Source organism: Chiloscyllium plagiosum, unplaced genomic scaffold, assembly GCF_037043375.1.
Source record: "Chiloscyllium plagiosum isolate Xiang-an unplaced genomic scaffold, Cpla_swu_hap1 HiC_scaffold_32, whole genome shotgun sequence".
NCBI classification, from domain to species: domain Eukaryota; kingdom Metazoa; phylum Chordata; class Chondrichthyes; order Orectolobiformes; family Hemiscylliidae; genus Chiloscyllium; species Chiloscyllium plagiosum.
This window is the reverse complement of record NW_028270170.1, coordinates 53,588,860-53,600,899: the sequence shown is the minus strand read 5'-3', so window position 1 is coordinate 53,600,899 and position 12,040 is coordinate 53,588,860.

The window sequence follows — 12,040 nt, the reverse complement described above, 5'->3', positions numbered from 1 at the left end:
GACTTGAGCTTTTCTTACCCCCCAAAGACCTCGTACTGGTAATTCATGTGCTATCTGCACACCTCCCTTCTATAACCCACTGATAATACAACTTGATGAACATCTGCCCATTTCTCATCCAACTGAATAAGTGATGATCTCCATTTCCTCATCAAGGCATAATTTTTAATGTAGTAACATTTGAAAATGCACTCAGATTTTGCTTCTGTATACAATTTTTTATACAATTGCTTAAGTTTTTCATCTTTCTGTTGTAACTCAGTTAATTTCTTGGATCTAAAAATATCCACTTTGTTCCTCACCTGGTCTTGTTTACTTCTCAACCATTTGATCAAACTTGGTCTCTGATAATTCTACTTCAACTTTCTTATCTGTATTTTTTGATTCTCCTCCTGTTTCAACCAGTGCCTTTGTGACCTTGTTACCACACATTCAGGAAAAATCCCAGGATATACTTCCTGCAATACCTCAGTTGTTTGCTTTTCCACTAGCTTTTCAATCACAGTAGGCCGCAGTCCTACCTGTGATCCAGCTATATCATTAACAAGGTCAAACTGTATTCCTGAAGTCAAGAGTTTCTCCAGTAGCCCTACCACCACTTCTCCACTTTTCACTGGACACCCCAACCTCTCTTTACATAATAGAGCATTTCTTATCTCACTATGAATTGATGTACTAGCACTTTTTCTGGCAATAGTTATTCCGAATTACATGTCACCTTATCTCTCAACGTCAAAAATTGACATGATCCAGTGCCTCTTAATATTATAATTTCTTTACCTTCTGCTCCTGACCTACGCGAAAAAAAACCCTTACTTCCGCAAGTAAATGTTTTAAGAAGATCTGGCACTTCCTTTTTAACCAACCTCCAACCAGGGTGTACTTTCTGGTGCAGACTTCTAGCCCCCACTGTGCTCTACTTTACCACTTTAACAAAATTCATTGGCTTATCCTGTTTTCCTACATCCATCTTCCCAGTGCTTTTTCTAAGCCACCAACACATTGACTTCATGTGGCCTACTTTATTGCAGTAAAAACACCTGAGCTTTATAATTTCTCTTTCCCCTTCATCGGTTTCCTTTTCACCCTGTGGTAAGCTATCTTTATTGTCTTCACCTGAGATCTACTTTTCCCTTATCACCTGAGGATTTCTGTTTTCCCCAATTTCTATCTGTCATGGATTGAAGCTGATGTTGGAAGCCAAGTTTTGACTTATGAACCAACTCATAAGCATCAGCCATTTCAGCTGCTAATCTTGCTGTTTTAACTCGTTGCTCTTCCACAAGTTCTCACTATGTCAGGAAAGGAACTTCTCCAAAATATTCGTCTATCTCAGGGCGTCATATGTTTGATCTATTTTTAATGCCCTTATCCATCTACCAAAATGACTTTCTTTGATTCTTTCAAACTCAGTGGATGTTTGACCAGGGCCCTCCTGAGATTTCTGAAAAATTGTCTGTAGGCTTCTGGCACAAGCTCATACACACTTAAGGTAGCTTTCTTCATCTCCTCATACTCCCCACACAACTCCTCTGATAGTGATGCAAATACCTCACTTGCTCTACCCTTTCAACTTTGTATGGATCAACAAAACCCACGTAGTCACCAGTCACTTTATTTGTTTAGCCAATTTCACAAATGAAATGAAAAAGGCTTTGACATCCTTCTCATCAAATTGAGGCAATGCTTGGAGCTTTTGGCTCTAAATGGGTTGCTGATCATCACCATCCTCCTCACTAAACCAACTTTCTTTCTTCACCTCCATCCTTTACATCAACTTTCCTTTCTAACAGCCAATGTCAGAATTTCAAACTCTATTTCTGTTTTTCTTCTCTCTCTCCCTTTGTTCTGCTAGGGCCTTCCTCTCCTTTTCTTTTTATTCTGCCAGGGCGATTCTTTCCTTTCTTCTTTCCTCTGCATTTAATCATTATTCAAATTGTTTCAATTCCTTTTCATGTTTAAGCTCCTTCATCTGCAATTGAATTCTAGCCATTTGCAAAGATTCCGGTGGCATTTCCAGTAAATTTTAATGTCGAGCTATTGCTGTAATTATCTCTCCTCTTCTCACAGACAAAGGCAACATCAGCTTCAGTTGGTCTGAAAGTTCCAACAGCCTTGACTTGCTCACTTTTAGTAAAATCCCCAATGTTACTTCTTCCACTCCCAGAAATTTCCTAGTGACCAAAAGAGCATTTACTACGTAAAGTACTGTTTAAAGCAACCAAACTCAATATCTGACACAAAAGACACTAACACCTACCACTCGCTGCCTTTGAATCCAAAAACCTAAATTAAATATATTGAATGATCCCAACAAGAGTGCAAATCTGTTATGCACCAGGCCATACCCCCTCAAAGTATTTTAAAAAGGTAGCCTAGACCTTAACCTTTTCTTATTTTAAAGGTAGATGTGATGTGGGTGTTTTAGGTGTAATGCAGCTTGTCAAAGCACTCCGATTTAAGCAAAACACAATTAATTTAAACACTACAGTTAGAACATAAACAAAAGAAAGTGGAATTTAGAAAAACCTAACTATTGGAAAACTTAACTGAATTCTCAATACTGTAACTTAACTAGCACAGTGGTTAGCACTGCTGCCTCACAGCGCCAGAGACCCGGGTTCAATTCCCGTCTCGGGCGACTGACTGTGTGGAGTTTGCACGTTCTCCCCATGTCTGCGTGGGTTTCCTCTGGGTGCTCCGGTTTCCTCCCACAGTCCAAAGATGTGCAGGTCAGGTGAATTGGCCATGCTAAATTGCCCGTAGTGTTAGGTAAGGGGTAAATATAGGGATATGGGTGGGTTGCGCTTCGGCGGGGCGGTGTGGACTTGTTGGGCCGAAGGGCCTGTTTCCTCACTGTAAGTAATCTAATATAGTAACATTCTACAAACACATCCCTTGGCAAAGAGGTAAATTCAAACACAGATGTTTACAGGCAGGGGGGAACAACATCCAGAGAGATTTCAGAGAAAGTCACTTAGGAATCATTGACTGAAGCTTGCAACTCCAAAATCCTGTAACTACTACACCTAAAAAATAAAGAAAACATGAACCGGGAGAACTGGCTGCTCTCCTTCCATTGTTAAACTGCTTTTAAGAAGTCCTAGCTCACTAGACACTATGGTACATCTGCCTTTACAATCTCTTAAAAAAAAACCCTGGACAAAATAACCATTTTAGAGTGACACCATTGTCACAGAGGTTCTCTCCCTCTACCACACAGGTTCATAGATATACATACAAACAGAACACAAGTAGACGCATAAACACACACACGCATACACACACACGCACACAAATTCTCAGATGTGAATCTTTTTATTCTTACTTTCTTTTTATTGACTTTATCAAACTGGCTCATATGGAGCAGCATGGTAGCTCAGTGGTTAGCACTGCTGCCTCACAGCGCCAAGGACTCTGGTTCAATTCTTGCCTCGGGCGACTGTCTGTGTGGAGTTTGCATATTCTCCCCGTGTCTGCGTGGGTTTCCTCTGGGTGCTCTGGTTTCCTCCCACAATCCAAAGATGTGGAAGTCAGGTGTATTGGCCATCCTAAATTGCCTATAGTGCTCAGTGCATTGGTCAGGGGTAAATATAGGATACGGTAATGGGTATGAGTGGATTACTCTTCAGAGAGTCTTGTTGTCTTGTTGGGCCAAAGGACCTGTTTCCATACGGTCAGGAATCTGATCTAATCTAGAAAGATATGATTAGATTAGATTCTCGACAGTATGGAAACAGGTCCTTTGGCCCGACAAGTCCACACTGACCCTCTGAAGAGTAATCCACCCAGGTCCATTCCACTTCCCTTTATTTACCCTGGACTAATGCCCCTAACGCTATGGGCAATTTATCATGGCCAATCCACCTTTCCTGCACATCTTTGGATTGTGGGAGGAAACTGGGGCACCCGGAGGAAACCCATGCAGACACAGGGAGGGAATATGTGCAAACTCCACAGAGACAGTCACCCAATGCAGGAATCGAACCCAGGTCCCTGGAGCTGTGAGGCAGTAGTGCTAACCACTGAGCCATTGTGCCGCCCAAATATGCGAGCTGCTCGAAGAACTCATTTATTCCAACACATCTAATTCTTTCTTAATCAATAGTTCCAGCTGCCTCAATTTTGCTTAGCCGTCCTAACTTTTCAGAACAATTTGCATCTTGACTCTTCATGCCCAGTTTTCAAAATCTTTAAGCCAAAATTCTTTTGTTGCCATTGCATTCTGTTCCTGTTTGGCTATTGCTACTTTTAGTTCACTTGCTGCCTTCACCTCAATGTGTCCACTTCGAGACTTGTTTAAAATCTCTCGTTATATTACATTCAAATCTTTTTCATCTGCTACTTTAGCTCATTCTCGCTTCTTATCAAGAACTGCGACTGTATGGACCGTGTTTCCCTTTTCAACTTCCATAAACTGATTTCTGCATTCTGTGCATTTAGTTTAAACATTTTGTGAATACAGCTTTGAATGTCCCCATGCAACAGCAACAAGAAAGCCTTCATTTTATCCCAGCAATCCAGAGATCATTTGCTCCAATGTCCTACAAATTGAGAAAATTACAGCTGAGATTTGTTTAACTTGAGCTTTTAGGTCTACGATAAATTATCAGCTTATGTATATTGTAAACTTGCAACAAAAATTTGTGATTCAATGCAGCACATGACTCAAAGCAGCAGGACACTAACTCCAGTTTATTCCTATCAATGTTGCTACTCGTCATTGTCAGTTTCAGGGACATTTGTTGTTTCATGTGCTGTATGAGGTCACAGTTCTGAAAGAAGCTTGAGTGTTATTTAATCTTGTGCAGTTACTCTGTGTTTGAATTTCAGAATAAATGACTGTGTATTCAATAAAAGAAATTAGTGAAATAATCAGGAGCAGAAATACAGAGCGAAAGCAGAAATTGGAAGTGCAAGCTAAAGTGCAGAACCAGAAGTCAGCTGATGCAGATATGCAGTCAAAAAAAATGAACATAGGTTGCAAGGAGAGCAAAAACTGAGAAACTAAGAGAGGCATGCAGGCAGTTTGTAGGTGCGGCCGAATGTACAATGAATATATCACCTTCAAAGGGGCAGGTTCCACTCCAACTCTGTACCAACAAAACTGCTCAGAGTCACAGAATGAAAACTTTTGATATCGTTAGAAAAATTTGAAATATAACAACCAATGTATCCATTACCTTCCTTTCCACTTTGGCAAAACTCTAGGACGAAGCAAAGTTATGACAACTGATTTACCAGTTACGTTTCAAGTGCCATCCCTTCATGAGTCTTTCTTAGTTATTCAGGTTGCCTTTGGTACCATTGCAACCTACTATTTCTGAGAGATGTTCTGTAACTTTTTCAGTGATGACAGACACAAATCAACTCTCTATTTGCTTAAAGATGAAGGCAATAATATTAAAATATCAGTGTGCAGGTTAGGTGAACTGGCCATGCTAAATTGGCGGTAGTGTTAGGTGAAGGGGTAAATGTAGGGGAATGGGTCTAGGTGGGTTGCTCTGCGGAGGGTCAGTATGGACTTGTTGGGCCAAAGGGCCTGTTTCCACACTGTAAGTAATCTAAGCTAATCAACATTGAACCTTAAATCCTGTAATAAGTGCTGAAAATGGATTGCATTGCTCTGAAGGAGTAACATTTGAGCAGTGGAAGATGTGAATGATGTTATTTGTGATTTGGAGGAATGAACTGGAATTGTGGGAATTGGGGTTCCAGGTGGATTTGGATTCATGTAAAATGGGAAAATAAACAGCACCAAGTCAGGCCTGACTAGGTCAGTCTGCAGAACATGAGACCCTTAATCTCAGGGTCATGGGTTCAAGCCGCACACTGGGCACCTTCATTTTGGAAGTTCACTTTCAGAGGTGGACCTCAGGTCCCTTCCCCGGAATGTCACCGCCCAAAATAGGGTCTCTCTCTCTGGCTGCTTTTATTAAGGTACCAGTTTCTGAGTGAAAACTGTCTCTGCTGTACTGGAAGTTCCAGACATACGTTTGTAGGTGCAGCCGAATGTACAATGAATATATCACCTTCAAAGGGGCAGGTTCCACTCTAACTCTGCACCAACAAAACTGCTCAGCGTCACAGAATGAGAATGGCCACTTCGTGTTAATAGAGCTGAACCAGAATTCTATCCCTGAACATTACCCAAGAAACAAGGGAAGTTATCTTATAGCATGACCGTGTGAGTTCACTCAATGAAATGGTTATTCTCGGTAACAGAGAGGCAGGATTGTGAGGTTTCAGTGTGGGACAGAGGCGATCTGAGTGAATGGAGAAGTCAAACATTCCCAGAGCACAGAGAGCTGATTGGTCCAGAATCACTCTTCCCATCTTCCGTTTCTTTAACTAAAACAGAAATTGCTGGAAAACCTCAGCAGGTCTGGCAGCATCTGTGGAAGGAAAGCAGAGTTAATGTTTCGGGTCCAGTAATGCTTCATCAAACGGCTTCTTTTTCAATTTCCATCTGCCTTTCAGCACCCTCCCCTTTTTGTTGAATCTCTCCTGTCTTCCACCTTCAAACTGAGTTTCTCTTTATTATTTCCTCTCTTATCCTTTTGCAGTCTCTAGATTTGTTTCAAACCTGTTCCAACTCTCACTTTGCCCAGATCTAACAGGAAGTCATTGAGCTGAGCAATTACCTCTGTTTCTATCTCCTGAGATACCTGATGACCATAGAACGGAAGATAGAGGAGCACAATTAAACCTTTCGGCCATCTAGTCTGCTCTGCCATCTTTTATTCCTGATGAAGGGCTTTTGCCCGAAACGTCGATTTTGCTGCTCCTCAGATGCTGCCTGAACTGCTGTGCTCTTCCAGCACCACCAATCCAAAATCTGCCATTCAATCATGGCTATTATGATTCTCAACTCCATTCTCCAGCCTTCTCCCTGTAACACTTGATCATCCTGGATTTATTTTCCAGCCTGGGTTCAAGTCCGGCCACTTCCACGTGTGCTAGTAGCTTGTGTGACCGAGGCTGATTTCTGTTGTGCACAACAAAACTGATCTGTTCTGAGCAAAGCAATCCATGATGCACGACAGCTTAATCGGGTCAGTAGCCCCGATGTGTTTCTGTGGTGTTGTGGTTACTCTGCTGTCATCTCCCTTCAAAACAGGTATACCGTTTTGGATAATGTTGGGGGAGATGGGTCCCTAAGGGAAGGCAGCAGTAGCCAGGTTCATGGCACCGTCATTGGCTCTGCTGTAGAGAAGGGTGGGAAAAAGAGTAGAAGGGCTATAGTCATAGGGGATTCTATTGTAAGGGGAATGGATGGCAGTTCTGTGGCCGAAAACAAGACTCCAAAATGGTATGTTGCTTCCCAGGCCTATAGGTCATGGATGTTTCAGATCAGCTGCAGGACATTCTGAAAGGGGAGGCTGAACAGCTAGCTGTCTGATGCACATAAGCACCAATGATTTGGTAATAAATGGGATGAGGTCCTACAAGCAGAATTTAAGGAGTTAGGAGCCATGTTAAAAAATAGGACCTCAGAGGTAGTAATGCTCAGGATTGCTACCAGCGTCTTGTGCTAGTCAGAGTAGAAATGAAAGAATAGGCAGGATAAATGCGTGGCTTGAGAGATAGGTCAGGGGAGAGGTGTTCAGATTTTTGAGACATTGGAACCGGTTTTGGCGGAGGTGGGAATGTTACAAATCGGATGGTCTACACCTGGGCCAGACTGGACCCAATGTCCTAGGGTCCCCTAACTCTGTTGGGAGGGTTTAATCTAATGTGGCAGGGGATGGGATCCAAATGAGGAGGTTAATGGACAGTAAGGATGTAGTAACTAAAACCTGTAAGGGACTAAATAATGAAGTCAGTGTGGCTAAGAAGAGTAGGCAGGGAGCAGATGATGAACGCAAAGGGACTGGTGGTCTGAGGTGCATTTGTTTTAATGCAACAAGTGTAGTAGGTAAGGCAGATGAACTTAGGACTTGGATCAGTGCCTGGGAGTATGATGTTTTTGCTACTACTGAGGCTTGGTTGAGGGAAGGACAAGTTTGGCAACTAATTATCCCAGAATATCAATGCTTAAGGTAGGATAGAGAGGATGGTAAAAGCGGTGGAGGGGTTGCAGTACTAGTCAAAGAGTCTCACAGCTGTGCTGCAGGAGGGCACTATGGAGGATTCGAGCAGTGAGGCAATATGGCCAGAGCTCAGAAACAGGAAGGGTGTGGTAACAGTGTTAAGGCTGTACTACAGGCATCCCAACAGAAAGCGAGATAGAGGTACAAATATGTAAACAGATTATGTAATCATGCAGGAGCAACAGGGTGGTGGTGATGGGAGATTTTAATTTTCCCAAAATTGACTGGGATTCATTTAGTGTTAAGAGGTTTAGATGGAGCAGAATTTGTAAGGAGCATCCAGGAGGGCTTTATAGAGCGGTATGTAAATAGTCCAACTCGGTAAGGGGCCATACTGGACCTGGTGTTGGGGAATGGGCCTGGCCAGGTGGTTGTAGGTTCAGTAGGGGATTATTTTGGGAATAGTGATCACAATTCCATAAGTTTTAGAATACTCATAGACAAAGATGAGACTGGTCCTAAAGAAATTGGGGGGGGAGGCCAACTATAGCAAAATTCGGCAGGAGCTTGGGATTGGGAGCAGCTGTTTGAGGATAAATCCACATTTGATATGTGGGAGGCTTTTAAAGAGAGGTTGATTAGAGCGCAGAGCTGAAAATGTGTGGCTGGAACAGTGCAGCAGGTCAGGCAGCATCCAGGGAACAGGAGAATCGACGTTTCGGGCATAAGCCCTTCTTCAGGATTAGAGCGCAGGACAGACATGTCCCTGTGAAAATAAGAGATAGAAGGAGCAAGATTAGGAAAAATGGATAACAGGTAAAATTATGAGACAAGCTAACAGGAAAAAGGAAGACGACTGAAAACAGAGAAAGCTTTGGAAGAATATCGAGAAAGTAAGACCAATCTGAAATGAGGAATTATGAGGGCTAAGATGAGTCATGAAATTTCTTTAGCAAACAGGATTAAGGAAAATCCCAAAACCTTTTATTTACAAGGAACAAGAGGGTAATGAGAGAAAAGGTTGGCCCAAGGATAATCCAGGGTAGCCCATTCCTGATGAAAAGCTTATGCTCGAAACATCAACTCTCCTGCTCCTCAGATGCTGTCTGACTGACTGTGCTTTTCCAGCGTAACACCTTTTGACTCTGATCTCCAGCATCTGCAGTCCTCACTTTCTCCCAAAGGGTTGGCCCACTCAAGGACAAAGGAGGGAAGGTAGGCATGGAATCAAAGAAAATGGTTGAGATTCTTAATGAATAGTTTGTGTCGGTTTTCACCGAGGAGAGGGACATAACGGATGTTGAGGTTAAGGATAGACGTTTGATTACTCTAGGTCAAGTCGGCAGAAGGAGGGAGTTGACTAGTACTGCAACCCCTCCACCGCTTTTACCATCTCTATTGCGGCACAGTGGTTATCACTACTGCCTCACTGCACCAGGGTCCCAGGTTCAATTCCAGGCTTGGGCTACTGTCTGTGTGGAGTTTGCATATTCTCCCCATGTCTCCTGGTCCTCTGGTTTCCTCCCACAGTCCAAAGATGTGCAGGGCAGGTGAATTGGCCATGCTAATTGCCCATAGTGTTATGTGCATTAGTTAGAGGGAAATGGGTGTGGGTGGGTTACTCTTCAGAGGGTCGGAATGGACTTGTTGGGCCGAAAGGCCTGTTTCCACGCTGTAGGGAATCAAATCTAATCTAAAAGGCATTAAGGTGGACAAGTCCCCAGGACCGGATGGGATCTATCCCGGGTTTCTGCGGGAAGTGAGAGAGGAAGTAGCTGGGGCCTTAACAGATATCTTTGCAGCATTCTTGAACACGGATGAGGTTCTTGAGAATTACTAATGTTGTCCCCTTCCTTAAGAAGGATAGCAAGGATAATCCAGGTAATTATAGACTAATATGCCTGATGTCAGTGTTAGGGAAGTAGCTGAAGAAGATATTGAGGGATAGGATGTATTTATATTTGGAAGAAAATGGGCTTATTAGTAATAGGTAGCATGGTTTTATGCAGAGAAAGTCATGTCTTACCAATTTAATAGAATTCTTTGAGGAAGTGACAAAGTTGATTGATGAGAGAAGGATTGTAGATGTCATTAACATGGACTTCAGTAAGACATTTGATAAGGTTCCCCGTGGTAGGCTGCTGGATAAAGTGAAGTCGCATGAGGTCCAGGGTGTACTAGCCAGATGGATAGAGAACTGGCTGGGCAACAGGAGACAGAGAGTAGTAGTGGAAGGAACTTTCTCAAAATGGAGAACTGTGACCAGTGGTGTTCCACAGGGGCCACTGTTGTTTGTGATATACATAAATGATCTGGAGCAAGATATAGATGGTCGAATTAGCAAGTTCTCATACGGTAAACCTCTGTTTCACTTCTGCCTTCCATCTGTTTCTAATAATGTGAGTGCCTGTCTGTTTAACACTTCTGTTATTTTATAAAATTGTGTCTAGATGAGGTTTCCCCCGCATTCCTTTGACCATATGCTATGGATTGAGAAGCTTTATCTTCCCACAATATGTTTCAGTCAGGAATTGTTCTTAATACAGTCCTTTTCTGTTCTGCTTCTGAGCTTATACTAACCAACAAGTTCCGCACCATGTTTATTCTCTGTCATTCATTCAGCATGTCCTGAAACATTAAATCTGGAGAAGATGATGTTTGACCTCTCCTGAACTGCTGCAGTCTATGTGGTGAAGGTGTGCCTGCAATGCTGTTAGGTAAAGACTTAGCAAATTATCATGAAGGTCCAGGTGAACAATTTGTACATTTTCGCATTTTTCATGCAATGCAACAACTTGGCATATTACACTTGTTATAAAGCAATATTTGACACCAGGCACATATGTACACCAGGCACATATTAGGCAAGGTGACCAAAAACTGTGCTGAAGAGATAGGTTTTAAGGAGTATTCTGAACAAACAAAGGGACCTTGAAAATCAGGGAGGTTTAGGCAGTAAATTCAAGAACTTATGGCCTTGGAAGCTAAAAACATGTCAAAGATGAAAAAAGTGGTAGAGTTAAGATCGGAAATCCATAGGAGGTTGGAATTCAGGGACAGCAAATATTTTGAAGGAAAAACCAAAAGAACTGAGGATGCTTGAAATCTGGAACACAAACCTGAATTGCTGGAGAGACTCAGCAGGTCTGGCATTTGTAGAGAGAAAGTCGAGCTACCATTTCAAATTCAGCCACCCATCTTCAGATATATCTCAGGGGGTTGTCAGGCTGGAAGGGGATTACCAAGAGAGGGGGATGTGATAGCAAAGTTTCAAAATGAGGATAAGAATTTCAGTATCTTTGTGCTTTGTCACCCAGAAAATGTGTTTGCTAATGAGAACCAGGTGAACAGCACTAGGTACATGTAAACACACAGGCAGCAGACTTTTGGATGACCTCAAGTTGATAGGGAGGTGGAATGTGGGGAGTTAAGTCTTGAGATAATAAAGGATTAGATGAGAGTTTCAGCAGCAGATGAACTGAGATGTTACTAAGGTTGAAATGTATGTGGTCTTTGTGATGATGGGGAATATGTGGTTGAAAGCTCATCTTGGGATGAAATATTTCATCATGTTTAAGAACAGTCTGGTTTAGCCTCAGCCAGTTATCAGGGAGAGGGATGAAATCAGTGGTGAGGGAGTGGAATGTGGCTCCCAGCCAGGATTGACATTTAGCATTGTCTGACTAAATGTGGTCTACACCCCTTTACAGGCCGGGGCAGATATGGCAGCAGAACTGAGCTATGGACTAACTGTCTGCTGCATTGAGACAAACTACAGTGATAAACTCAGACAGGTATTTACAGGCGAATGTGGGTTCTGCTGCTTATGTTAATAACTAGACAATAGAGCAATGAAATGACTTATAATCGCTTTCTGCAGCCCCTGTTTCTCGGGCGTTTATCTTCTGATTCTGGCTGGTTTCCATCACACAAACCTTTGTTGAAAGTCACTTTTATCCTTGTCCTTTTCTGATTAACCTCCCCCTCTGCCCAGTCACAGTTCATTT